The 12,356-nt window shown below is 47.2% G+C and overlaps 1 protein-coding gene and 1 long non-coding RNA gene across 2 annotated transcripts in view; one reads left to right on the top strand and one right to left on the bottom strand.

Annotated features, from left to right (window-relative positions):
* LOC139758058 (uncharacterized) overlaps positions 1–4,904 on the top strand; it is a 36,727-nt gene extending 31,823 nt beyond the window's left edge. Inside the window, exon 2 of the long non-coding RNA XR_011714756.1 lies at positions 4,630–4,904. This is a non-coding gene — a long non-coding RNA (uncharacterized lncRNA). The remainder of the gene's footprint in view (positions 1–4,629) is intronic.
* Positions 1–12,356, bottom strand: part of l(2)gd1 (lethal (2) giant discs 1) — a 206,530-nt gene that overhangs the window by 130,480 nt on the left and 63,694 nt on the right. The gene's annotated exons all lie outside the window — the stretch shown is intronic.

The raw sequence follows: 12,356 nt of genomic DNA, 5'->3' as shown, positions 1-12,356 counted from the left end.
GGACGGCAGAGCCCTAAACAACGGAGGAAGAAACTGGAAGGGTGCTGGAAGACAGATCCTGGACGTGAGGGAGGGAGGGAGGAAGAAGAACACGATGTAACGCCGAGAGACTCGGAAATGCGTCTCCCATGTTGGAAATATTTTGAGTTCGAAGGCTGTTAAGGAATCTTAAAAATCAGATTCTGATTAATATATCTTCTTAGAATACATCAACGACGAAGTCTGACTTAATGCAAATTCATCATTGATGTTCGATTCGCTCTATGTGATTAACTGTTTAAACCGATGTCTGACAAGCCTTAGAACGTTTCGTTAATGCAAACTTACCATAAAAAATCTTGACAAAGAATGATTATTCTTCATGAAAATTTTAAAACTCTGATGTATCATTTTTATTTTCTCAATCGTAAAATCAAACACGAAATTTCCCTTGAGGTTCCCTGGTTCGACCATCAATATGAAATTAAGGAATATCAGAAATATCTCTGTGAGGATGCAAGTGACACAGGAAAACAAAGTGTCTCTCAACAAATACAGAACATATGAAACTTCTTAAGTACGACTGGTCTCGCAAAGATGACCATCTGTTTCCATGTCCTCGTCAAACTATCCGTTTCAAACTGAGACGTGTGGAGTTAAGAGGTTAACAGATGACATCAACGGCCGCTCTCATCACCAAAACACAGGCAACAGACGCCCTGACCATCGCGTAGTGAATGCCTCTTTTTTTTTTTTAAAACATCGGCAACACGTAAAGGAGAACTCCTCGCCATCCCTCTCGAACCCTTAAAAAATTGCATCGAATCCACCAAAGGCGTCATAAATACCCGACTTTCGATTTGTAAGGAGAACTGGATCCTCCTCGAGCCGGTAAAAAAGTGACTATCGCCTAGTAAGTAAAAAGTGTTGGATCCCCCCAGGCGGCGGCTCACGGAAGGAGATCGTCTGGAACAGTTGGCGATTTATCTTCAACCTACGCGGGAAAGACGAAGGCCTGGGCCACGCTCCCACCAAGAGTGGGAAATTGGATTTTATGAAATTCCCGAGTAAATGAACGCTTGATTCTACTATATATATATATATATATATATATATATATATATATATATATATATATATATATATATATATATATATATATATATATATATATATATATATATCATATTTGCTCTAACGCCTTTCCCGATTTAGCGTGGAAGCATCAACAAAATGGAAAAAATAGCCTTGTATAATTTCAGGCTGTCACTCCCAATGTACCAAAACCACCGCTCACCATCCACTATCGAGCTTCAAGCTCTATTCCAGTGTTTACCTTCATTGCTTCACATGTCCTGTTTCAGCACAGTGACAGCATGTCGCCCCTCGTATATCACGTTGCACCACCTCATTCTATCCAATGGAAGTAGGACTCTCGCCCTTCTGAATGTTCAGGGCCCTATTGCCTGCACTGGGGGCCTACACGTCGCGTTTCAAAGGGTTGTACCGTCGTGTTCAAGGAGTGTGACTCTTTCCCCTTCCCTATTTTTTTTTTTCCCCTTTTGCCTACACATACGAAACAATTAGTTTGTCATTGACCAATAAGGTCCACAAACACCAAAGGGGAAGAATGATCAGAAAATTGTACGGAAAAAAATAAACAAGAAAATAAGGACTAATATGAGTCAGGAAAATATGAAGATAGAGAGAGTACAAGAACATACCACAGACAGAGGACGGGAGAAGGAAAGAGAGACTGATAGAGAAACTGATGCAAAAATCTCGACCAGGACAGAAATGTACGACAAACTACAGACAGGAAGACAGAGACTCGTGCACAAGTGATAATGGAAGGGATACAGACATCAGGAACCACAGACGGGGATACAGACATCAGGAACCACAGACGGGGATACAGACATCAAGAATCACAGACGGGCATAAAGACTCAAGTATAAACTGACCAAAACAATAAAGGCTAAACTAACCTAACCTTCCACAAGACATGGGCCGGTTCAGCCATGAGCCAGAAACCCAAGCCCAGCCATGGGCCAGTTCAGCCATGAGCCAGGCACCAAATCCTAGCCATGGTCAGACAGCTAAACCCAGCCATGGGCCAGACAGCTAAGCCCAGCCATGGGCCAGACCCATAAACCAGACACCTAAACCCAGCTGAGAGTCAGCCCCATAAACCAGACACTTAACCCCCCACCCCCCTACATGAGGACCCTCCTGACGATGGCGGTGGGAGGGGATCTGGGAGGCAGCTTCATATCTCAAGCGTAAACGGCCAAAATATTCCCCCCAAATCAGGTCATCTGTTTACCAGTTGAGGTCGTGAAGGGAACAGGTGGGAGGGGAGGGAGAGGAGGAGTGTGTTTTGAAGGGAGAGAGGGAGGGAGGGAGGGGGAAGGAGAGGGAGAGGGGAGGTTTTTCAAGATGGGAGGATGGGGGAAAATGGAGAGCTGAGTGCGGTGGAGGGGCATTACAAAGGAGGTTCCTAAGTTTACGTAGAGTTCGAGCAACAGATGAATTCAAGTGTCTGGCTTTGGCGAAACTCGTGTCTCTACGTCCGCCCTTTTACTCCCTTAGCCTTACGCCTCACTCCTCCCCCCTTCCTCGTTCTGTCCGTATATCTCCCTTTGCCTATTTGTCTGGCCATACTCGCATCTCATTGCCATTCGACGTATAACGAATAGACAGCTAAAAACAAGATGACTACAGGAGCCATCACACACACACACACACACACACACACACACACACACACATGCATTAACTGCTGTAATCGTACCTTGAGAGAAAAACTCTCTCTCCATAACGATCAAATAGGTAATTACATATAAGCAATTACACACATATACACAACGCGCGCTCGATGCAGTAAAAAAAAAACAGTTTCATTTTTGAGAGTGGGTCCCTAGACTGTAGAACTCCCTCCCTGTACTGCATGAAGAGAGATACAGATAATCTCATATATCCATCTTTAGAATATATATATATATATATATATATATATATATATATATATATATATATCGTTTTACCTTCTCAAGAGCTATGTATACATTTTTGTTCTCTGTGAAATTAAGCAGAGAGAAATTACACCACCATTGGAAACAGAGTTTGATTGAACAACTTTCTTTTCTTTCAACTCTTTGATCATGACGCACGACTCATGACCACGACGGAACGACCCTTTAAGCACGACGGTACGACTGTCATGTTTATGATGACAGGCTCGGCGATCGACCTGACTCAAACCGTGTCTCAGTTTTAGGTCGAACCGTATCATTAGCCGAGGGTCGTACAGTCGTGTTTAAAAGTCGTACCGCTGTGTTCTGGCGTCTTATACGAACCTTCGTGCTTTAAAGACGCGCGTTGTACTGAAGGGTAGCACCGTGGTGATGATGGAATGTACCGTCGTATTCAAGGGTCGTAACGTCATACTCAAAGAGTTCATACTATATATTCAACGTGGGAAATGGATCCCGTCTTTACCGTCCACTACCTCATAACAACCACTGAATCGAACCATATAACATACAACTGTATAGAAATACATCACCTGAACGCTGAAGGTTCGTAAATACGACGTACGAAATATTATAGATTTTTGAGGATACGAGAAATGTAATGCAGTGAAGACAAAGTCTAGAATTCGTCAGCTGCGTAGAATTTGAAGACTTACTTTTGGAGGAGATACTCCACTCCTGCTGCCTGAGAATCCCTCCACTCCAGCTCCAGCTCAGACCACGCTTGAGCGGCACTCCAACTGCACTTTAGATCACCCCCAACCACCCCCTCCTCCGTTCCAGATCCGTACGGTGAGGTCAGGAAAATCGTAAATCACAGACCGGGATCCCGATTCAAAGTTGCATGAAATCAAACCATGTCTTGGAGCGGCAGCGGCGGTGGCGGAGGAGGAGGAGGAGGAGGAGGCAGTGGCAGCGCCCCCTCTCTCTCTCTCTCTTAGCGCGGCCGGAGCCAACTCTCCGACAGAGATGGCTCCCGTCTTCACCTATTCCACTCTCCGACTGTGGTGGATATTTGGAGAATATCAACAACTGGGGAGGACCACACAGTATTTGGAGAAATATCAGTGGACAACATAGTTTCGTTTTGCCGGTCGGGGTGCTGAACAAGTCCCAAAATACCAGTGGGAGCAAAGCGAGACCGAAGAGTATTTTCGCGGGATGTGATCCGACCATGAGACGGGATGTGACGTCAACAAACTGTGAAAGGATCCTATCCGTCAGGAACTCCAAGTCCTCGCTCGGGTCGAGAAGGTGGTATGCAGCTCTCCGTACCCAAGGGCGTGCGATGACGGAGACTGGGGTGACTTTTTCGACCTTAACTGATACTGGGAGTTGCGTCTGTCTTAATGTCTTACAGTATAGGAGCTTGTGGGACGATTGACATGGGCGGAAAAATACCAAGGCTTTTCATTCTCTGTTTTAGCGAGTCCTTTGTCATGTGGCGTGCTGGGGTATAAGGTTACTGTATCATCTATGCAATAGATGATACAACTTCATATGAGAGAGAGAGAGAGAGAGAGAGAGAGAGAGAGAGAGAGAGAGAGAGAGAGAGAGAGAGAGAGAGAGAGAGAGAGAGCGCACAGATTTCTAATTCTTACTTTCTTTTTTACAGATATGATGGAGGAGACAGCGTGAGCAGCGAGTATGTTATACGAAACATACATACAAGTGCAAACAAATATATGGACACACACAAGCGCGTGTATGTGCACATGAACAGAAAACGTTAATACACACATACATACATACAAACACACGCGCGCAAAAATAAAACAAAAACAATCAGAAAATTCTATGTATTAAAAAAATAGCCATTTTCAGAATGTTAGGTACACATGTCATTGTGTACCATGTAAATATAGAGAAATAAAATTCCTTGTTATAAAGGTTGGTGTCTTGATCAGAACCTTCGTCTGAACAGAGGAATATATTCGAGGAACACGGAACACCAGCCAACAGATAAAACTGTTAACATTACAACAAAGAAGTGAGCCGCAAAATATTGGGGAAAAATACAGTCCACTACATTAAAAGGAAAAGCCCAGAAGTTATCTTGGACCCTAGTGTTCTTTTAGGATATGATACACAGCCTGCATTAAGTGGCTAGACGATGAATTTGCTTTACATATAAACCTTTGTGGTCTTCATTTCCAGAGGTGGAGGCTAAACCTGTGTCGATTAATAGTATTCTAACGACTGTTAACTGCCTGGAGGGCGTCTTATTCGAATGAAATGAGTCAACTGAATTATAGAAGTATGCATGAAACAGCAGTGGACCCAAAGCAACACCCTGTCCCACCTCAGTAAATCTGGCAGATCGGGAGGAGGATGACACCATCCTAGAATAAAAATTCATCCTTTTGAAAAAAGAAAAAAATGATATATCTAAAAACAAGGGCTTTCCTACTTACCATTCCATATTCATACTCAGTCTGTTCATAGGGTAAGAACGCATTATCAAGAAACACAGCCAATTTTTTTCCCCCCCCAGTTCTGCTGTGAACGACGGTTTACTGCAACACGACGAGAGTATATCAGTGAGGCTCTACGTGTGGGAAGATGGTTCGACAGACAGATACAAAACATGAGTACACATGAAATCCCACGAGTGATTTATAGAAACTAACATTGCATACTGAGGGGCAGCTTATACGGGCAGAATTTCTTTCATTAATGGTTCATGCATCCAAAATGATGATCTCAGATGCATGGGATTTTCTGTAACGGGGGTGGGAGAGTGAGCGAGCGAGGCTTTATCAAACTCCTCGGGAGAGATATGAAAGAAATCTAATGAGGAGGAAATGATCGGTTGAGAGAGAGAGAGAGAGAGAGAGAGAGAGAGAGAGAGAGAGAGAGAGAGAGAGAGAGAGAGAGAGAGAGAGAGAGAGAGAGAGAGAGAGAGAAACAGACGGAAAACTGACGGTCCTACCAGGGGAAGAGGAAAAAGAAAACTCCTATATAAAAAAAAAAACCCTGTGGAACCCCCTCAAATATGCGGACTACCCTCTTCTTTCTGTGTGCCCGGGCTGGGGAGAGAGGCAATTTGAGAGGAAGAGCTAGCGGGGCGAGCACATAGCAGGGCAGGAGAGGCCAGTCCGACGCCATTCACACACACCTTCTCTACACCATTCCGGCACACGTTGATTTCTCGTGGGGGGGATTGGCCCTGGGGTTATCTCTCTCTCTCTCTCTCTCTCTCTCTCTCTCTCTCTCTCTCTCTCTCTCTCTCTCTCTCTCTCTCTCTCTCTCTCTCTCATGGTTAGCCTTTTCTAAAAGGCGAGATTTCTCACACACGGCGCTGGGAGGGTATAGAGGTAAGGGAGGATGATGGAGAGGGAGGGAGGGACTATTGTGTTAAGGATTCAGGGGTGATGGTGATGGAGAGAGTGATGATGGGAGAGAAGCGATGGTGAGAAGGGGGAGTGATGACGATGAAGGTGGTGAAGCAGGGTGATAGTGATGATGAGGCTAGATCACACACACACACACACACACACACACACACACACACACCCACACATACACACGTCAGCTGATGAGAGACATAGCCGACATATATCACTGCTTTCTTCTATATCACGAGGTCGGCGGTAATCTTGACGAGCCACACCAAAGCAAGTTTATAGATCTTAGACACTGGGAAGTGTCGGTAATCTCCCCGTGCCACGGTCAAAACCTCCCGTCCAGCTCTCTCATATGAAGCAACACTGCTACTGTGTATTCCTGCAGGAGTACACTCTCGCTGGGGCGCGTGGTACCTTTTGAAAAGGGACGCCTTTCGGAGGCTGTTGTCCGTTAATATTAAGGACGAATGACTCTTTGCTCTCTCTCCCCCTTCTTTCTTTTAGGGGCATCTTCTTGGAAGTGGATCTTTTTAAAGAGTTCTGTATGGACGAGGAGGAATCATCTGAGACGTTTGATTCTTGAGTGAGAACTGCGACAGTGTGTATCTTTTTGGGGATACAGAAGACCCCCTGAAACACTGAGGGAATATTGTTCTCTTATGGAAAGGGGAACCGATTACTGCTACTGCTGCTTTTGTCTGAGCAATGCGACTTCCCGAAAATAGATATTACAAGTATTACATTACATGGTAATACATTCATGTCTACAGTAAACACGTTCTTCTGCTTAGTCTGAAAAAGCATGATTGGTCTTCAAGGCCCATGGATATTCCTATATCTAGACACAGGAAAGATGCTAATAAGTCTGAAATGATAATGATGATGACGTATTGGCCAGGTTCACAAGCACACATATATACCCTCTCCCCATACACACACAAACACAACCATATAGGCTCACAAACGCATATACCCCCCTTCCCTCCACACACACACACACACACACACACACACACACACACAACCATATAGGCTCACAAACACACACATATATATACCCCCCTCCCCTCCACACACATACACACATACTCATCTATTTCAAAATACTATGGACGGGGTGGAAATCCTTTATGAATATCACAACCGCTGAATAATACTATAAAACACCCTGAAAATTATGGGATATATTTGAATAATTTAAATCACCAGCAACATGGACTGAGTCAACAGGCCTCAGACCATACCATTCATCAACATCACGCGAGGCAAGGGGGGAGGTTTCAACTCGCGTGAAGCAAGGGCTAGATTCCCACGTTGCCCCAGGGTAAAGTGACCCCAGCGGGAGGCGGGGAAGTAGAGCCCTCACGCGCCGTGAGAGATATCCCCCTATAACCCCAGGTATGACAGCCGGGTTTAATGACCCGCAGTGAAGGAAAACTGTAACTTAATCACGTACGGGACATTGCCAAGACTCGTTTGCAACAGGTCTAGGTATGGTCATCTATCGATCTATCTATTTATATCTTAAGATACCTCCCCCCCCTCAAAACACACCCTCAACCCCCTGGTGTCCCCCTTGGCCTCAGGCGTCATTATCATAACTCGAGATGGCTGGGCTCTGTACGACGTCACATCGGCTCCGTCTCCAAACCAGGAGGCCAGTGGTCTCCGTCTCTAAACCAGGAGGACAGTGGTCTCCGTCTCTAAACCAGGAGGCCAGTGGTCTACGTCTACAGACCAGGAGGCCAGGCCAGTGGTCTCCGTCTACAGACAAGGAGGTCAGTGGTCTCCATCTCCAAACCTGGAGGCCAGTGGTCTCCATCTCCAAACCTGGAGGCCAGTGGTCTCCGTCTCTGGACAATGATCCTCCAGGTACCGATTGATACGGTTCAAATCATATGATAAGTTACATAATATCGTCTGTTTGTATCTGGCTGTATCGCGAAGTACAGCAACATGGAGTACAGGACTGGCTAGAACACACCAACCCACCACCACCCGACCCCCACCCCGTAGTACACGACGGCTGGAGGCGTCATAAAGTCGGCTCAAAAAACTTTGGGGAACGACAAAAGCCGGACGGATGGCCACCCCACGCAGGCCGATAATTGTCGTTGCAGCTGGGAGTCAAGTGTCGTTGTGGCGCGGGGTTATGGCTCCCGGCCTCGCCCCCCGGGAGTCGTTTACCCATCTCTCAAGGAGAGACCCAGGTCGTTCGGTCATATGGTAAGGTCGTGCTGTGGAACGCTCGTTACCGGGTGATGTGTGGTGGTGCTATTGGTAATTCTGGAACCGTGGTCGTTCGGTAAGGTGTCGTGGAGCCGTGGTTGTTCGGTGATATAAGCTGAGGTGGGTGGGTTAATAACATGTCGTGGAGGCGTAGTCGGTCGGTGACACGTTACACTTCGCTCCGTGATGCGCAGCAGATCCTTCAGATGTCCAGTCGTGATAAGAGCAGCTTCGGGCGTTCACAACGGCGTCGGCACGACAGACCTTCTCTACAGTGCCGGGACTACGGTCTTTCGCTACTGTCTTGGGGCTTAGGTCGTTCACTTCTGTGTCCAAAGCGGAGCCTCCGCAGTACGTCTCCCTGGGGCGGCCAAACTTGGTCGTCTAGACGTGCGTCGTGGGGTCAAGATTCCTACGAAATTCTCGTCAACGCCAACGACTCCGGGGCGTCGAAGCGACGCTCAATCCTGACCTTACAGATACGCCGGTACAGACGCTCGTAGGCAGCAGCAGCAGCCTATAGTACGGAGGGAACAGCACCAGCGCAGCAGCAAGAGACCCGGCACAGCGGGGAGAGCAGAGGTTCGACAGCAGCTGCACCACAGCCACAACCATCATCACAGACGCAGCTGCCTCCCTCCCACGAGCGAGCCCAGGTTGCCTCTGCAGACCATAACTAACGTGAGATCTGCATTGTTTTTCAGAGGGTCGCCACACGTCGCTCCCTGGCTACTAACACGCCCGTAAGACCTCCTCCGTGCTGGATCCTCCTCTTCCTCCTCCTCCTCCCAGGTTGGCTACTATGCCTCTCCTGGCATTGTGGACCCATGGCATTACAACCCTTGCAGCACTATGGCGCCCTCACACTATAGGTCTCTGTCCTCCCGCTTGGTACAGTTTACCGCACCATGGTACCACGGCTTCTTCCCCTTACCGTCACAGTCTCCCAGGTCATCACTTCGAGACTGTGACTCCCTCGTCATAATCTCCCCTCCCGCCATCCCGGCCGCTACAGCCCCACGTGATACGTCATGCTGCTTACCACGTCAGCCCCAGACAGAACAACTCCCTTCTCGGAATTCCAGCCAGTGTTCTCCAGCCTCCCGTCGCCACGACCAACAGACAGTGTTAGTACCGGCGAGTCTTACCACAACTCTACATCACAGATCTGTCTTATCCTGACGTGCACCTTGTGTGTACCCGTATCAATATCAACAACAGTATCTCAAGAGTTATCATCACCGGTTAAACAAACAAACTAACAAACACAGGAGCGTGCGATGCTGAAAAAATGTCTCCCAAAACTTTTTGTCCTAAGAAGACTTTTTCCTTCCTCTCTTATCTCCCAAAATTTCTTTTCCTAAAGAAGCCGGGGGTCTTTTTCCTCTCGTCACCACAGAGGGAGAATAACATCTTAATCATTTTTGGCCTTCCAGACCTTCGCGAAGATCCTTAAAAAAACATGTGCATTACTAGTGACTCGGTGTGGATAGAGACAGAGGACACCAGACATTAAACTCGTAAAGGAAATTCAATTCCTTTATCACGGATAAAGCTAAAGATGTTTTACGATAAAGCGATCCAGGAATCACCCATCCAACGTTCAGATGTCGGAGGATCTCCGGCACGGACGCTACTAGACTACTCCTGCAGTTGTTGCAACCACCACCACCTCCTCCTCCTCCTCCTACAGTACGGCCCTACTGGAAGGATTCGAAAACCACCGCCAGTTGACCTCCTCCCTCTCGACACGTACGCACAAGTGTCTCTGCCACGTAGGATAATCATGGTCGTGTGTGTGTGGGAATCATCCACCACCGCTGCTTGTGCTACCCAGGGCCATATCTACAGTCTTCAAGACGTGGCGCCATTTGCTACTAGGATGAATCTTCTGCTGGTTAGGTATTCCCTGATTTATCTTAATCCTTCACCTCTGGTATTCTGCTTCGCTGGAGAGAGAGAGAGAGAGAGAGAGAGAGAGAGAGAGAGAGAGAGAGAGAGAGAGAGAGAGAGAGAGAGAGAGAGAGAGAGTGGCGAGGGGAGTAGCTGGCAGGAGGAGCTGATGTGAGGGAATGAGGAACAAAGAAGCTAGTGAGACGAGAGGGAGTAGGTCGGCTGACGCGGGAGAGGGGAAACAAGGGAGCTGATAAAGCATGAGGGGATAGATGAGGGGGGCACAGCTGATGAGAGAGAGAGAGAGAGAGAGAGAGAGAGAGAGAGAGAGAGAGAGAGAGAGAGAGAGAGAGAGAGAGAGAGAGAGAGAGAGAGAGAGCGAGCGGGGAGAGCTCATAATGGTAGAGGGAGAGGGCGACGCGCCTGCTGATGATGGGAGACAGAAGGGAAGGTCGTAGTGAGAGGGGAATGGAAAAGAAAAAGAGAAGGAGAGTGAAAAGGATGTGCGAGGAGGCGAAAGGAGAGGGAGAGGAGGAAGCGAAAGGGGAGGGAGAGGAAGAAGTGAGAGGAGGAGGAGGGGGGGGAGGGACATGGAGTGAGAGATATAACAAGAAGTGACACGTGAGAGAGAGAGAGAGAGAGAGAGAGAGAGAGAGAGAGAGAGAGAGAGAGAGAGAGAGAGAGAGAGAGAGAGAGAGAGAGAGAGAGAGAGAGAGAGCCAGGCTATCACACTCAGCGAAAGTCACCGGAGCAGAGAAAATAATGATGGATGTGATGTATTTATGCTGATGGCGGGGTGGAGGTGGAGGGGGGGGCGAGCGGCGATGGTGACCCAACCCCGCTGGTGGTGACCCTCCTGGTGATCATGGTGATGATGATGACGACCCTGCAGGTGATGATGATGGCGGGGAAGGGGGTGATGGTGATGGAAGGAGGTGGTGGTGAAGGGGGTGGTGATGGTGATGGAAGGAGGTGGTGGTGAAGGGGATGATGGTGATGGAAGGAGGTGGTGGTGAAGGGAGTGGTGGTGATGGTGATGGCGATGAAAGGAAGTGGTGATGAAACAGTGGTAGTGTGAATGGCAGCGAGTTAGGCGGACGACGACTCGTGAACAGCAATGGGTCTTTGTGGGAGGCGGAGGAGTTGGGAAGAGACCAGTGGAGAGAGAGAGAGAGAGAGAGAGAGAGAGAGAGAGAGAGAGAGAGAGAGAGAGAGAGAGAGAGAGAGAGAGAGAGAGAGAGGAAGGAGACGGGGGAGGGCGGTATATGTACGATGAAGTGGGAGAGGCAAGACGTGAGACACTATAAACGAAGTTTATATGAAAAAATTAGAAAACTTTAAAAGAAAATAATAATCATCTCTTTTAGATTATATATATATATATATATATATATATATATATATATATATATATATATATATATATATATATATATATATATATATATTCAGTATAAACATAAATTTCCATAAAATCTGGCGCGCGTCATTGCTTTTCTTACTTTCGAATTTATCATATTTGTTCCACATTAATCACTCGACCGCTCCATAATGAACCCTTCCCACGGAGCAGAGTCATCCTTCTGTCTCACTCATAACGTCAACGTCTGCCTTATTTCCCAGAAGCTTTACAGAGATGTATCTCTAGAAATAGATATCCTCATTCTCTAGAGCTGGCGTCCCCAATTTCTAGAGTTGGTCCACCGTCTTTCTAGTGCTGCTAGAGTCTCGACACTGTTGTTTCCCCCGACCCCAACTCACGAACGAATCGCTCTTAGAACCTTACCATTCCACCGTATTGTTCGAAAACGTGTATTTCCCTCCCTATATCTGTGCAGCTCTTCTGTCTACAATCTGAGACCTCCCTGCGCCT

The sequence above is a fragment of the Panulirus ornatus genome, chromosome 29, assembly GCF_036320965.1.
Source record: "Panulirus ornatus isolate Po-2019 chromosome 29, ASM3632096v1, whole genome shotgun sequence".
NCBI classification, from domain to species: domain Eukaryota; kingdom Metazoa; phylum Arthropoda; class Malacostraca; order Decapoda; family Palinuridae; genus Panulirus; species Panulirus ornatus.
Note: the sequence above shows the minus strand (reverse complement) of the source record. Positions and strands in the feature narration are given on the sequence as shown.